We start from the raw sequence: 13,858 nt of genomic DNA on the forward strand, positions 1-13,858 counted from the left end.
ACTATAACTGCATAATAGTAAACTTCGGCAAAACATATGGAAGCAACAAGACTTAATATATACAATGATGAAAAGTTAATTTATGTGTTTTGCTGAGATTGGAAGTTTATCCTCCTCTACTTTCCAATGGATCACTTGTGAATGTTAATAAGTAGTTATTTGACTTCTGTTTCTGTCATTCAGCCAATAAGGTTCTTACTGAGGACCTCCCTCCCCACCCTAAAAAAAATAAATAGTTAACTTTGGTCCTGGAGGCAAAGGATGATGATAGTGGCTTGGACTTGAAGGGGCTGAGTCTGGGATGGGTTTGCATTTGCTGATGGGTGGGAAGTATGAAGTGGGATCAAAAGAGACACATCAATATTGAGATTTACTGTGGCTGTTCGCGTGTTCTGGTTACCTATTACTGCATAACAAAACATCCTGAAACATAGTGGTTTAAAACAATCACGGTCATTGATTCATCTCTGCTCTACTTGGCCTCAGCTGGGCAGGGAGGGCAGCTCAGAGGACTCCTTGGATGCTGCACTCATCTAAAAAGTCTTCACTCCAGTGTGTGATGGTTGGTGCTGGCTGTTAACTGGGACCTCGCCCATGACCAGAACATCCTCAGGGGCCTTCTGCCCGCAGCCTGACTTCCTCACAGCACAGTGGCAGTTTTTTCAGAATGAACATCCCAAGGGAAAGAGAAAGTCTGGGGAAGCTGTGCTACCTTTCTCTCCCCCAGCTTGACTGAGATATTATTGATGTATAACATACATAAGTTTAACGTGTCAAAGTGATGATTCCATACATGTATATATCACAAAATGATTACAATTAGGTTAGTTACCACCTCTGTCATATATGTGTGTGTGTGTCTGTGTGTCTGTGTGTGTGTGTTGATAATATTTAAGACCCATTCTCACCAGCTTTCAAGGATACAATACAACATCATTAACTGTACTTACAATGCAATGCATTTGATGCCCAGATCGGATTTATCTTAAAGCTGGGAGTTTGTATCCTTTGACCAACATCTCCCCACTTCCCCCACTTCCCCCAGCCCCAGGTCATCACCATTTTACTCTCTTTGAGTTCGGCATTTTAAAATTCAGCTTATACATGAGAACATACCGTCTTTGTCTTTCTCTGACTTATTTCAGGCCAGGAGAGAGTGGGATGGCCTATTGTACCTTCTGAGACGCAGCCTTGGAAGCCGTGTAGTGACTTCTGATGTAGGCATGGTCCCACCCAGTTTCATGGGTCAGGAGCCTGGATTCCATCTCTTGGCAGGGCAGTGGTAAGGTTCTAGAAGAGCAAGTGGGACTGGAAATACTGTCATAGCCAATTTTGGAAAATACAGGCCGTGACATTGTGTTTTAGGTACCATGGGAAGCAGCCCACGTACACGGTCTCGTTCAGTCTTGCACTATTCTCGCTTCACAGATGACACAAATGAGACTCAGAGATGTCACTTGCCTGAGGCCACCCAGCTACTAAGGGGACACACAGGGGTTTGGGTCCCGGTAATAGGTAATCACCAGCCAAGCGGACTTGGAAGTGGCAGAGAATGGCGTTCAGAGGGGAAGTCAGAGACAGGGAGGCCAATTTGGGGGACACTGGCTTCTCTGTGCCCCCTCGCAGCCCCCCTGGCCTCCCCAGGGTCAGCCTGTGTTTCCCAAATGGCTCCAAGGCCTCAATGTTCCGCTAACTACCAAGCTGTGAAGAAGAGATAAGCTTTGAACATTCACAGACAGAAAAGACAATTTGCTCTGGGGCAGGACCTGGGAGCCTGCTCTGACTTGGCTCTGGAGGGCCCCGAAATCTGGACAGAGCTTCCTGGCCAGGCTGGGTGGGGGCCAGCGTGTGGGCAGATGGAAAGGCTAGTGGAAAGCACTTATTCCAGAAAGCATCAGCGTGTGGCTCAGCTTCTCAGCAAAGGAGCTGGAGGGCCAGGCATTCCAGGCCACACAAAATTCAAGATCCACAGAAGGCTTTCTAAGCTAAGCCCGCAGCCCCCTCAGGGCAGTCGCTACTTCCCAGGAGAAGAGGCCAGGCCAGTGCAGAAACTAAGATGGTCTCTAGGGAGCCCCGGTTTCTCTGCCCTGTTGTCCCACCATCAGCTTCCAAAGTGGGCAGCCTCCGTGGTTTGCCAGCATGCTGGCAAGGAAACGTTGGCCTGCTGCTGGCGAGGAAGCCCTGGCTTGGGGTTTGACACCAGGAAAAAAACTGCCAGAATAATATGGGGACAGGGGGCCTCACAGAGCTTATTATTATTATTGCTGTTCCTTGCATTTCCTTTTTCTTCTTATTTTTTTAAGCGATCTCAAATTGTTTAGATTTTTTGTTTTTTGTTTTTTGTTTCTTTAGTAGGCTCTGCATTCAGGTGGAGCCCAACACAGGGCTTGAACTCACAATCCAGAGATTGAGACCTGAGCTGAGATCGAGAATCAGATGCTCAACCAACTGAGCCACCCAGGTGCCCATATGTGTGTGTGTGTGTGTGTTTGTGTGTGTGTGTATACCTATATATATTTTTAATATATATAAATACCATCTCAGGTATTTAAAAAAATGATATTAAGCCCCCAAACTACACAACCCAAGTGCCTCCCAACAGGTGAATGAATAAACATATTCTTCTCTACCCTTCTCTACTATGGATACATCTCAGGAATAAAAAGATGTGTTCTATCGACACGCATGATCTAGATGAATCATAGGACCACTGTGCTAAGTGAAGGAAACCAGCTGCCAGAAGGGCTCACTCTGTGTGATCCCATGCATCTGAAGCGCTAGAAAAGAGAAATCTAATCTGTCATGATAGAAAGCAAATCAGCCGTTGCCAGGAACTGGGTGGAGGCAGACTGACTACAAAGGGCAAGGAGAAAATTTCGTGGGCGACGGAAATATTCTGTATCTTACTGGGTGGTGGTTCCATGGTCGTAGTCACTGGTCAAAATTCATTGAGCTGTACACTTAAAATGGGTGCATTTTATCATACCTAAGTTATATCCAAATGAACTTGTTCTTTTTCTTAAGATTTTATGTATTTATTTGACAGAGAGTAAGCACAAGCAGGGGGAGCAGCAGGCAGAAGGAAAAGCAGGCTCCCCACTGAGTACACAGCCTGACATGGGGCTCGATCCCAGGACCCCTGGGATCAGGACCTGAGCCGAAGGCAGGCGCTTAACCAACTGAGCCACCGAAGTGCCCCAATAAAATTGATTTTAAACACAGTAATATAATAGGCTCCCACATAACCACCATTCCATTTAGAAAATAAAACATGAGAAAGAAAATTGCACTCGGTGTGTACCTGTCCCCAATTCCTTCCTTTCTCCTTTCCCCCTGAATATGATGTGGCCTTTATATTTTTACTACATGGATGCACTTTCCTGAGTATGACATATATTTTTCTCATGTGTCTTTATGCCTTTACTGCATCATGTATATTACTAAACCAGTATTTTTCAAACCTCAGGTTGCAACCCTTTGGTAGACTTTAAAATCAATTTAAGGGTCACACCAGCATTTTTATTTCATTTGCTAAAGATCCATTTGTTTATTTGAGAGAGAAAGAGAGAGAAATGAGGAGAGGGGCTGAGGGAGAAGGAGAGAGAGAATCCCAAGCAGACTCCCTGCTGAGCATGGAGCCTGACTCCGGGCTGGACCTGGGATTCAATCTCACAGTACTGAGATCATGGTCTGAGATGAAATCAAGAGTCAGAAAAGAAGCTCAACCAACTGAGCCACCCAGGCACCCCGCCCAACCAGCATTTTAAAAATTAGGATGGGGGTGCCTGGGTGGCTCAGTCAGTTAAACATCTGCCTTCCGCTCAGGTCATGATCCCACGGTCTTAGAATCAAGCCTCGAATCAGGCTCCCTGCTCAGCGGGAAGCCTACTTCTCCTTCTCCCTTTCCCTTCTGCTCCCCCTGCTTCTGCTCTCTCTCTCTCTGTCAAATAAATAAATAAAATCTTTTGGGGCGCCTGGATGGCTCAGTGGGTTAAGCCGCTGCCTTTGGCTCAGGTCGTGATCCCAGGATCCTAAGATCGAGTCCCTCACCTGGCTCTCTGCTTTGGCGGGGAGCCTGCTTCCCCTCCCCCGCCCCCCCCTGCCTCTCTACCTACTTGTGCTGTCTGTCCAATGAATAAATAAAATCTTTTTAAAAAATAAATAAATAAATAAAATCTTTTAAAGAATTAGGATAGACTAGGGTAAGATAGGATTAAAAAAATAATAAGTGTGTTATCACATATAGTAAGGTCAGTATTGTCTTCTGAAACTTTTGCCCTGGTTTTCTTTTTTTTTTTTTTTTAAAGATTTTATTTATTTATTTGACAGAGAAAGAGAGATCACAAGTAGGAAGAGAGGCAGGCAGGGGGTGGGGGAAGCAGGCTCCCCTGCTGAGCGGAGAGCCGGACGTGGGGCTCTATCCCAGGACCCTGAGATCATGACCTGAGCCGAAGGCAGAGGCTTAACCTGCTGAGCCACCCAGGCGCCCCAATGCCCCCATTTTATATCTGTGTGTATGTGTACTGGATGGGAACATAAGATACCTTTCTTACAGCACAATGTGGCCCCCAAAAAGTCTGAAAAATACTGTCCTAAATATACGATACTGTTTTGTCATTTTATACTTTTATGTAAATAGTCTCCTACGGCACTCATCCTTCCCCAACTGGCATTTGCTCCCCTGGACATGAGCTTCCAGATAGACCCATATTGCTCCCTGTAGCTTGCTCTCATTCATTTCCAGCATTGCAAAAACATGCCTGAGTTATCTTTCCACCCTCCCATTGGATTTTTTTTTTCTTTTGCCAAATGGGACATTCAAAAAATAGCTATCTGTCACTATCGCCACCATTTCATACTGGAAACGACATTTTAATATAAATAAAGCTGGAAAGCCCTACCCTGGGAATCAAAGGCAATCTTTTAAATTGAATAAATCTGGCTTTATGAAAATGCATTCGATTAGCCCCTGGGAGTTAAGATTGTTGTTTTTCTTCCTTGTTGACCATTAGCTTGTTCGCATGTTGTTGTAAACTAGGAAAAAACATAGTCATCCACATACACAACAGTCTTGGGCCAGCTACTTCTGGGGAGGAGGAGAAGAATGGAGTAGAATGGAGCCAGGGTTCCAAAGGAGCCTCAGCTATAATGTCTCATTTCCTTTGTTCCCTAAAAACAAGTCTGAGTCAGACATGACCAAAGGCTAACATTTGTTAATTCTGGAGCATGAACAGGGTCATCCAAGCTTTGCTCTGAATTTTAAATTTTTCACCAAAAAATTTTTAAAGGATAAAAACTTTTAAAGGATAAAAATTTTTTCAAAAATTATCACCAAATTGTACTTGCTCTAGTTTCAAGTTTTAGTTTTAAGTCATTCATTGAAAATATTTCATCATCGGGTTGCCTGGGCGGCTCAGTTGATGAGTGTCTGACTCCTGATTTTGGCTCAGGTCATGATTTCAGGGTCGTGGGGTCAATCCCACAGCAAGCTCCACACTGGGCATGGAGACTACTGTTCGGGGTTCTCTCTCTCCCTCTCCCTCTGTCCTTACCCCCCAGCTCCCTGCTGTCTTTCAAAAAAAAAAAAAATTTTTCATCACCAACCAGAGTTAGGAAACGTACCTTACATTTAAAACAGGTAAAAGACAGTTTGGTCTTCATGGTTTAAAATCCAGAACTGTCAGCTTGTTGGTTTACTCTGTGATCTTGGGAAAGTCATTTAACTTTTCTGGGCCCCATGTACCACCATCTGAAAAAAAAAGGGGGGGGCTGTGACAACCCAAACACCCATCCACAGATGAGTGGATAAACAAAAGGTGTATCCATATACAAAGGAATATTATTTGATTACAAAAAGGAATGAAGTACTGATACCTGCTAATGTCAGTGAACACCAGAAACATCTTGCTCAGTGAAAGAAGCCAGACACAGAAGGTCACACAGTATTGGATTCCACTTAGATGACATGTCCATGATACGCAAATACAGGGAGACAGGAAACAGAATGGAGGGAGGCAGGAGTTGGGAGGAGTCACTGCTAACAGGTTTGGGGTTTCTTTTTGAGGTGATGAAAATGTTTTGGAACTAAGTAGAGGTGATGTTTGCACAAAAGGCCATTGAATTGTATACTTTATCTTTTTAAGGGGCACCTGGGTGGGTCAGTGGGTTAAGCCTCTGCCTTTGGCTTGGTTCATGATCCCAGGGTCCTGGGATCGAGCCCCACAACAGGCTCTTTGCTCGGCTGGAAGCCTGCTTCCCCACTCTCTCTGCCTGCCTCTCTGCCGACTTGTGATCCTTCTCTCTCTCTACCAAATAAATAATTATTTTGAGAGAAGAGAAGAACACCTACAAGAGCATGAGGGGATGTGGGGGAGGACAGAGGCAGAGAAAGAGAGGGAGAGAGAGAATCTCCAGCAGACTCTGAGCTGAGTCTGAAGCCAGATGTGGGGTTCAATCTCATGACCCTGAGATCATATCCTGAGCCAAAATCAAAAGCTGGATGCTTGACTGACTGAGCCACCCCTGAATGGTATACTTTAAAATGGTTCATTTTATGAGAAAATTGAGAATCTCAATTTGTAAAAGGGGAGGTCTGTGCCTCCTAGTGTTACTGAGGATGAAAGTACACATGAACACATAGAAGAGGGTCCCAGCACTGTCTGGCTGGGAAGCACCATGGTTGCTCAAAGGGCCATCACTCCCTCATGGGGGGAGGCGGGGCGGGGCTTATGTTTCACCCACAAAGTCAAGCTAGCGACTTGCCCAAAGCCACGCAGTGAATCACCTGTGTGGACTTTGCACTAGAGCTTGGCTTTTCCAATCTGTGAGTGCAGAACAAGTTCACTCCATTCTGCTTCTCCAGCTTGATAGTAGAATGGCATTTTACTCTTTGTAAAATGTTTTTCCCCTGGTGATTTTCTAACAGCTTTTCTTCAGAGGTTCAGCATGGCAAAATGGTTAGAGATTGTGGCCCCTGGACTCGGACAAATCTGGGTTCAAATCCAGACTCTGTCTCTTCTCAGCTGTGTGCCTTTGGGTGAGTCATCTAACCTCTCTGGCCCTTGATTTCTCCGGGTATAAAATGGAAATAATGAGTTATCCTATGTATTAAGTGAGAATGAATCAAAAAGATACATATATATGAAGCAAGAGTCAGGTCAATGTCTAACACATAGCAAATTATCAGTAAATGATGGCTGTTGGGGCGCCTGGGTGGCTCAGTGGGTTAAAGCCTTTGCCTTTGGCTTGGGTCATGATCTCAGGGTCCTGGGATCAAGCCCTGCATCGGGCTCTCTGCTCGGCGGGGAGTCTGCTTCCTCCTCCCTCTCTGCCTGCCTCTCTGCCTACTTGTGATCTCTCTCTCTGTCAAATAAATAAAGTCTTTAAAAATAAATGATGGCTGTTAATAGTCAAAGAAGCTACTCAAAGCACTGAACACATAGGGTTAAAGGTGACAGAAGAACAAAACAATTTCAAAGCCACTTTGTCACAGGCCCCAAATGCTTGAAAGCAGTGGTCCTTGACAGAGGGATGAGAGAGGGAGTGATTTTGACTTTGCAGGGGATGTGCGGTGGTATCTGGAGATATTCCTAAATGTCACTCTTGGGAAGGGGTGTGTTTCCGGCGTCTAACAAGTAAACCTCAGGGATGCTGCTAAACATCCTACAATACATAGGGCAGCTCCCCCGCAGCAGACAACGATCTACCCCAAGGTGTCAACAACACCCAGGTTGTGAGACCCTGCTCTAGCCTGAGCCTTTCATTGACAGACTTAGTTCCAAATGATGGGGCAATCCACTATCCAGGAGAGCTTGCACAGTGAGTCATTTTGTGAAGCTAAGGAACTTTAAGCAAGGTGATAATCATCATAATTTCTCTGTTGAGTAAGTCTGGATGGAAGTGCGTTTGAGGCCTTCTCTAAGAGAGACACACACCCAACATCAACATAAACTCCATGAGGCCAGGTAATGAACATTGGGGAGGGTATGTGCTTTGGTGAGAAAATCAGTTATAAATAAATAAATACACTCCATGAGGGCCAATGATGGTTCAAGAGATTTTGAAAGACCCACGTAAATCCTTCTTGTCAGAGGCCTATGGGGACATCCCAAAGAATCTGGTCTCCTTAATTGTCCCTGGGAGGCCGTGAAGACAGAGACTGGCACACAGTAAGCCCTCAATAAATGCTATTATTATCATCATCTCCATTGCCACCTTGTTCCTATTATCTCCCCAAGTACATTGGAAGGTGTGTTCTCACAACAACCTTCTGAGATGTGTGATATTGTCCCCATTTTTCAGATGAGGAAATGGAGGCTCATGCCACATTTTTCATCAGTCCCCTCCCTAATCTCCAACTGCCACTCATTATCCCCACAGACACTAAAAGGATCTTTTCCTTTTTCTTTCTTTTTTTTTTTTTAAGATTTTTATTTATTTATTTGACAGAGAGAGAGATCACAAGTAGGCAGAGAGGCAGGCAGAAGAGGGTGGGGGAAGCAGGCTCCCCCCTGAGCAGAGAGCCCAATGCAGGGCTCAATCCCAGGACCTTGGGATCATGACCCGAGCTGAAGGCAGAGGCTTTAACCCACTGATCCACTCAGGCGCCCTGCTTTTTTCTTTCTTTTAAGATTTATTTAGTTATATGAGAGAGGGAGCATGGAGTGGGGAAGCACAGAGGGAGAGGGAGAGAGAGAATCCCAAGCAGACTCCCCACTGAGCAAGGAGCCTGATAAAGGGCTTGATCTCACAACCCCAAGACAATGACCCGAACTGAAATCAAGAGTCAGATCTCAACAACTGAGCCACCCAGGTGCCCCCAAAGGGATCTTTTTCAAATGAAAAAGATATATATATATATATGATTTCATGTATATATATATACATGTATGTATGTATGTATGTGTATATATACATACATGTACTATATATATATATATATATATATATATATATATACACATACATACATACATATATCTTATTTATTTGTCAGAGAAAGAGAGAGACAGCACAAGCACGGGCAGTGGCAGACAGAGGGAGAAGCAGACCCCTCGCTGAGCACCAGGCCTATGTGGACTAGATCCAAGGATCCTGAAATCATGACCTGAGCCAAAGGCGGCAGATGCTTAACTGACTGAGCCACCCAGGCATCTTGAAATCAGATCTTATTTAGGAAAAAATGCTCTCTGGGTAACAATGTACCTAATTTTTTTTTAAATTTTCATTTTTAAATAATCTCTACACCCAATGTGAGGCTTGAATTATAACCCCAAGATCACAGGTTACAGGCTCTACCAAACAGAGCCAGGCCAGGTGCCCCTGTTATGCAGTATTTTCTGATCCAATGTTTATGATTTAGATGTCTTAAAAAATGAAGAGTGATGCCATGGTTGGGTTAGATGTTAACATTAAAGGGAAACTGAGTAAAAGGTATGTGGGATACCATCTTTGCAACTCTCAGTAAACCCCAAACTATTTAAAAATAAAAAGCTTATTTTAAAAAAATGAATCGGGGGTCACCTGGATGGCTTAGTTGGTTAGGCAACTGCCTTCAGCTCAGGTCATGATCCCAGGGTCCTGGGATGAGACCCTCATCCAACTCCCTGCTCAGCAGGAAGCCTCCTTCTCCCTCTCCCCTTGCCTGCCACTTTGCATACTTGTGCTGTCAAAAAAAAAAAACCACAAAGAGGGGCGCCTGGGTGGCTCAGTGGGTTAAAGCCTCTGCCTTTGGCTCAGGTCATGATCCCAGGGTCCTGGGATCGAGCCCCGCATCGGGCTCTCTGCTCAGCAGGGAGCCTGCTTCCCTCTCTCTCTGCCTGCCTCTCAGCCTACTTGTGATCTCTGTCTGTCAAATAAATGAATAAAATCTTTAAAAAAAAAAAAAACCACAAAGAAACAAAGAAAACAAAAATACTTTAAAAAACAAATCAGATCATGTTACTCGTCTGACTAAAATCCTGCAGTGATTCCCCACTGGTCTTAGAATAGAATCTGAATGTCTTCCCTTGGCTTCCTAGGCCCTGAGTGGTTGGCCTTTGCCCATTCTTCAACCTCCCCTCCCAACACTTGCCCCTTACACTATCCTTTGGCTTTTTTTCAGTCTACCAACACTGGAAAATTGTCCCTGCCTCTCTGGGCCTTTGCACTTGCTGTTTCTTCCATTGAGAAGGCTCTTCCCCTATGTAGTTCTTCCCATGACTCTCTTTCTTATCCTTCAGATATTGATTCAAAGGTCAAAGCCTCAGAGTCCTTCTCCCATGTAGTCATGTGACCCCTTCTAATTCTCTCACAAAATTTATCACTCTGAAATTACCTTCTTTGAATGGTTTCTCTGTTCCTGCCTATCTCCTCTAATAGACTGGGAATTTCATGAGGGCAGAGACTATGTTGGTTTGCTTACTGCTATGGCCCCAGATTCTTACACGGGGCCCAACACAGAGTAAGGCCTCAATGAACATTTGCCAACAAGAATACCAGTGTCTGCTGGTAATACCACAGGACATTGAAACAAAGCTGTGGACCTTGTCAAAGGCTTTCACCCGTATTTTTTCCTATGGTTCTCCACTTTGTACAAATCCACCAGAATACACAGGCAGGTCCAGATTTTCTGGCAAACCTCATCATCATTTATTTGTATCATTTAACAAAATCCTGATGCTCATTAAATTGAGATAAGGGAGGGAAAAGAGTTCACCCCCAACTTTCTAGAACAAAGTTCCAAATTTTTGATTAAGGGCCAAATGTAGCCCAGGTATGTTTTGTCAGTCTTATATTGTGTTTTAGAAGCATTTGAGGGGTGCCTGGGTGGCTCAGTGGGTTAAGCCTCTGCCTTTGGCTCAGGTCATGATTCCAGGGTCCTGGGATTAAGCCCCAAATCAGGCTCTCTGCTCAGTGGGGAGCCTGCTTCCCCCTCTCTCTGCCTGCCTCTCTGCTTACTTGTGATCTCCCTCTGTTAAATAAATAAATAAAATCTTAAAAAAAAAAAAAAAAAAAAAAGAAGAAGAAGAAGAAGCACTTGAATTCATGACCAGGCAGTTTAAAAATTGGAACTTTTCACTGAAAAGTGGAATGTCCAAGTTCTCCTGAAAACTCAGAGGATCTGACCACATTAAGCCTGTTTCTCACATGGCCTCAATGGATTCCAACTGAAAGTGGCTGGCTCCTTGGGTGGATGGGTGTGGTCCCTCCAGCTCACCACAGTCTCTACTCTGTCCACCTAGCTTAATTCTTTTATGGTGCCTGAATCCTCCTCAAATCTGAAGTATCCCTAGAAATACAACAGAGTTTCCAAATAATTTGGCCACAGCCCCTCTTACGTGGAAGCTCAATGTATAAAACAGATCACAGTAGTAATAGTTAATATTAAGTGCTTACTGTGTACCATAGTGCTGCTCTGGTTGACACAAGGGATGGGGGACAAGAAACCCATCAGTTCTCCATCATGTCCAGCAGCCCCCTAAGAAAGCTCTGTGAATCCAAGGAAGAGCTTTCAAAAAGCACATTTTAATCCAGTAGATGGGCAAAGGGAGGCATAGAGAGGGGAGGGGACATACCACCTATTAGACGGTAGGTAGCCTTTGAGGCAAATACTTGCCTGTTGTCCTTAGGGAGGCCATTAGTATTGATAATGGCACATGGGGGAACAGGGGGACCAATTCTTTCTTCCAAGAGCTGTTTGCTGGTTTCTGGGAGCCATTCAGGCCTACTCTGTGAGTCCATGCCATTCTCAGGCTCTAAGCCAGCTAATTCCTGTAGACATATGCCACCAAAACCGGACTCAAGGGGGGGTTGTTCAAAGAAGAATGGCACATGGATAGAGACCCTCCCTATGCCCCGGTCGTCTGAATTCTTCCTCCAGCCTGATGATGTCAACAGATATTAACAGACCAGCCATTTTCTATGTGGAAAATCATGGCACTCTTTTTGTGTTAGAGACATGTTTAGATCATTCCACTGGGTTCCACATTCATGTGTCAGGGTTGTGCTAGGTATAGGGGATTCACAGTGGTGGTTTGTTACATATGAACAAGGGCTTTGATTTCTAGCTGTCCCAGGTACCAACCTGGCTCTGCAACTTACTAGCTGTGTGACCTTCAGAAGACAACCTAGCCTCTCTGTGTCTCACTTTCTTCATCTGTAAAATGGGGATGACAGGAATAGTACATAATTCCTAGGATTGTCTTAGGGATTTGATGAGGTAATTTTTGGCACATACCAAGAAAACGAGTGTAGTGTTTGTTTGTTTTCTCCACTGCACTTATCAGCAGCTGATATTTTTATTTGCATCTTTGTTTATTGTCTGGCTTACTAAATGACTCTCCATGAGAAGGGCCTTGTCTGTCTTACTCACCCCTGCTTTCCAGCCTAGAACAATGCCTGGCACAGAGTAGGTGCTCCATAAATATTTGTCTGCTGAATGAATCGCTGTCTTTCATATTACTGCTCTAATTGCCACTGAGATGATGCACCCTGCCCTGGAGGAGCCTAGAGTCTCGTGAAAACCAGCGAGAGCCACCCTGACCTCAACAGCCAGCTGTTCACAAGTGCTGGGCATCAACTCTGAATGTCACCAACTGGGCCCTGTGCCCTAGGGTGACAAACGACACTTGTGTATCTTCTGGTGGACAGAGCTACAGCACGGGAGAATGAATTCAAAGGGGAAAGTGCAGTTAGAAGCTGAGCCAAGGTGTGTGGGGGGGAGCCCTAACCCTCAATGCTCCACCCCAACCCACCTCCTGCCAGTAGCAGGGAAGTGCAGTCCAATGTGCAAGGAGCCCGCCCAGGGAGGGCACCCCTGTGGAGGACTGGTGCCTGGGCGGCGCAATCACCTTGATGGCATTTGGGGATGGGATAGACATCCTGTGTGCCTTGAGAAACAAAATTAATTTCTAGGGGGTTGGGAAAGGGCTTTGCTAAAACGCTGCAGGAGCAAACAGACAAATGTACAGGTCAGGAAAGAGAGCAGATGTTTTCCTGAATGTGGGCTGCATTTCCAAACCCAGCTAAAGGCAAGGTGCAGCAACCCTCCACCCCCAGTCCCGGAGGTGGCATATTCTGGGGGCTTCTTGGAGAGGGGCGCACTTGGGGAGACCGGGAAGCCGAGGGGAATGGGTCAAAGTCTCCTAGGATGCCTGCAGAAACCAGGATGCCTGCACTACCCGCACTGCCGGCCCCTGCAAACTCGCTCCTCTCTTCCGGCCCGATCTCCGACGCGCGAAATCTGCAGATTTTCCCTTTATCTGCTTGCACACGCTTGTTCTGTTCACCTTCGTTTTGGCTGGAATCAGGGTAACTGTTCCGAGGATTATATAATTTGCCGAGTTCAAGAAAGATAATCCAAAGATAGGAATGATGAAAAAATTTTGAGAGGATTAAAAAAAAATTTCCCCAAATGTAAAAGTTACAGAGGACACACACACACACACACACACACACACACACACAAATACCCATAATCCCACCGCGCAGAATGGGTAACTGCTAACCTCTTGACTTATCTGGAAGACGACTTTTTAAATTAGTGACCAAATAAACCTTCCCCTTCCCCCAAACCCCAGCAAATCTGAATCCAAAATAAATCAACCTACTTCTCTTCAATACTCTGTCGCCACCTCTACCGCATATTTCTATTAGGGGCTAAATTACAGAACCCCCGAATTCTTCCGGTGGGCTTTCACACGGCCAAGCCTGCAAACATCCGGCCTAATGAACTGTATCTGGCGGAGGCTGCATCTTCCCCTCATCTCTAACTCCCGCGTGCAACTTTACAGCTCCCGCTCCCGCCAGGGGGCCTATTTGCTCGGCCGGTTTGGCGGAGGGATCCCGCGCGCGATCTCAGTTACGCTCAACCGTCTCC

This window comes from Mustela lutreola, chromosome 11, assembly GCF_030435805.1.
Source record: "Mustela lutreola isolate mMusLut2 chromosome 11, mMusLut2.pri, whole genome shotgun sequence".
Taxonomy (NCBI): domain Eukaryota; kingdom Metazoa; phylum Chordata; class Mammalia; order Carnivora; family Mustelidae; genus Mustela; species Mustela lutreola.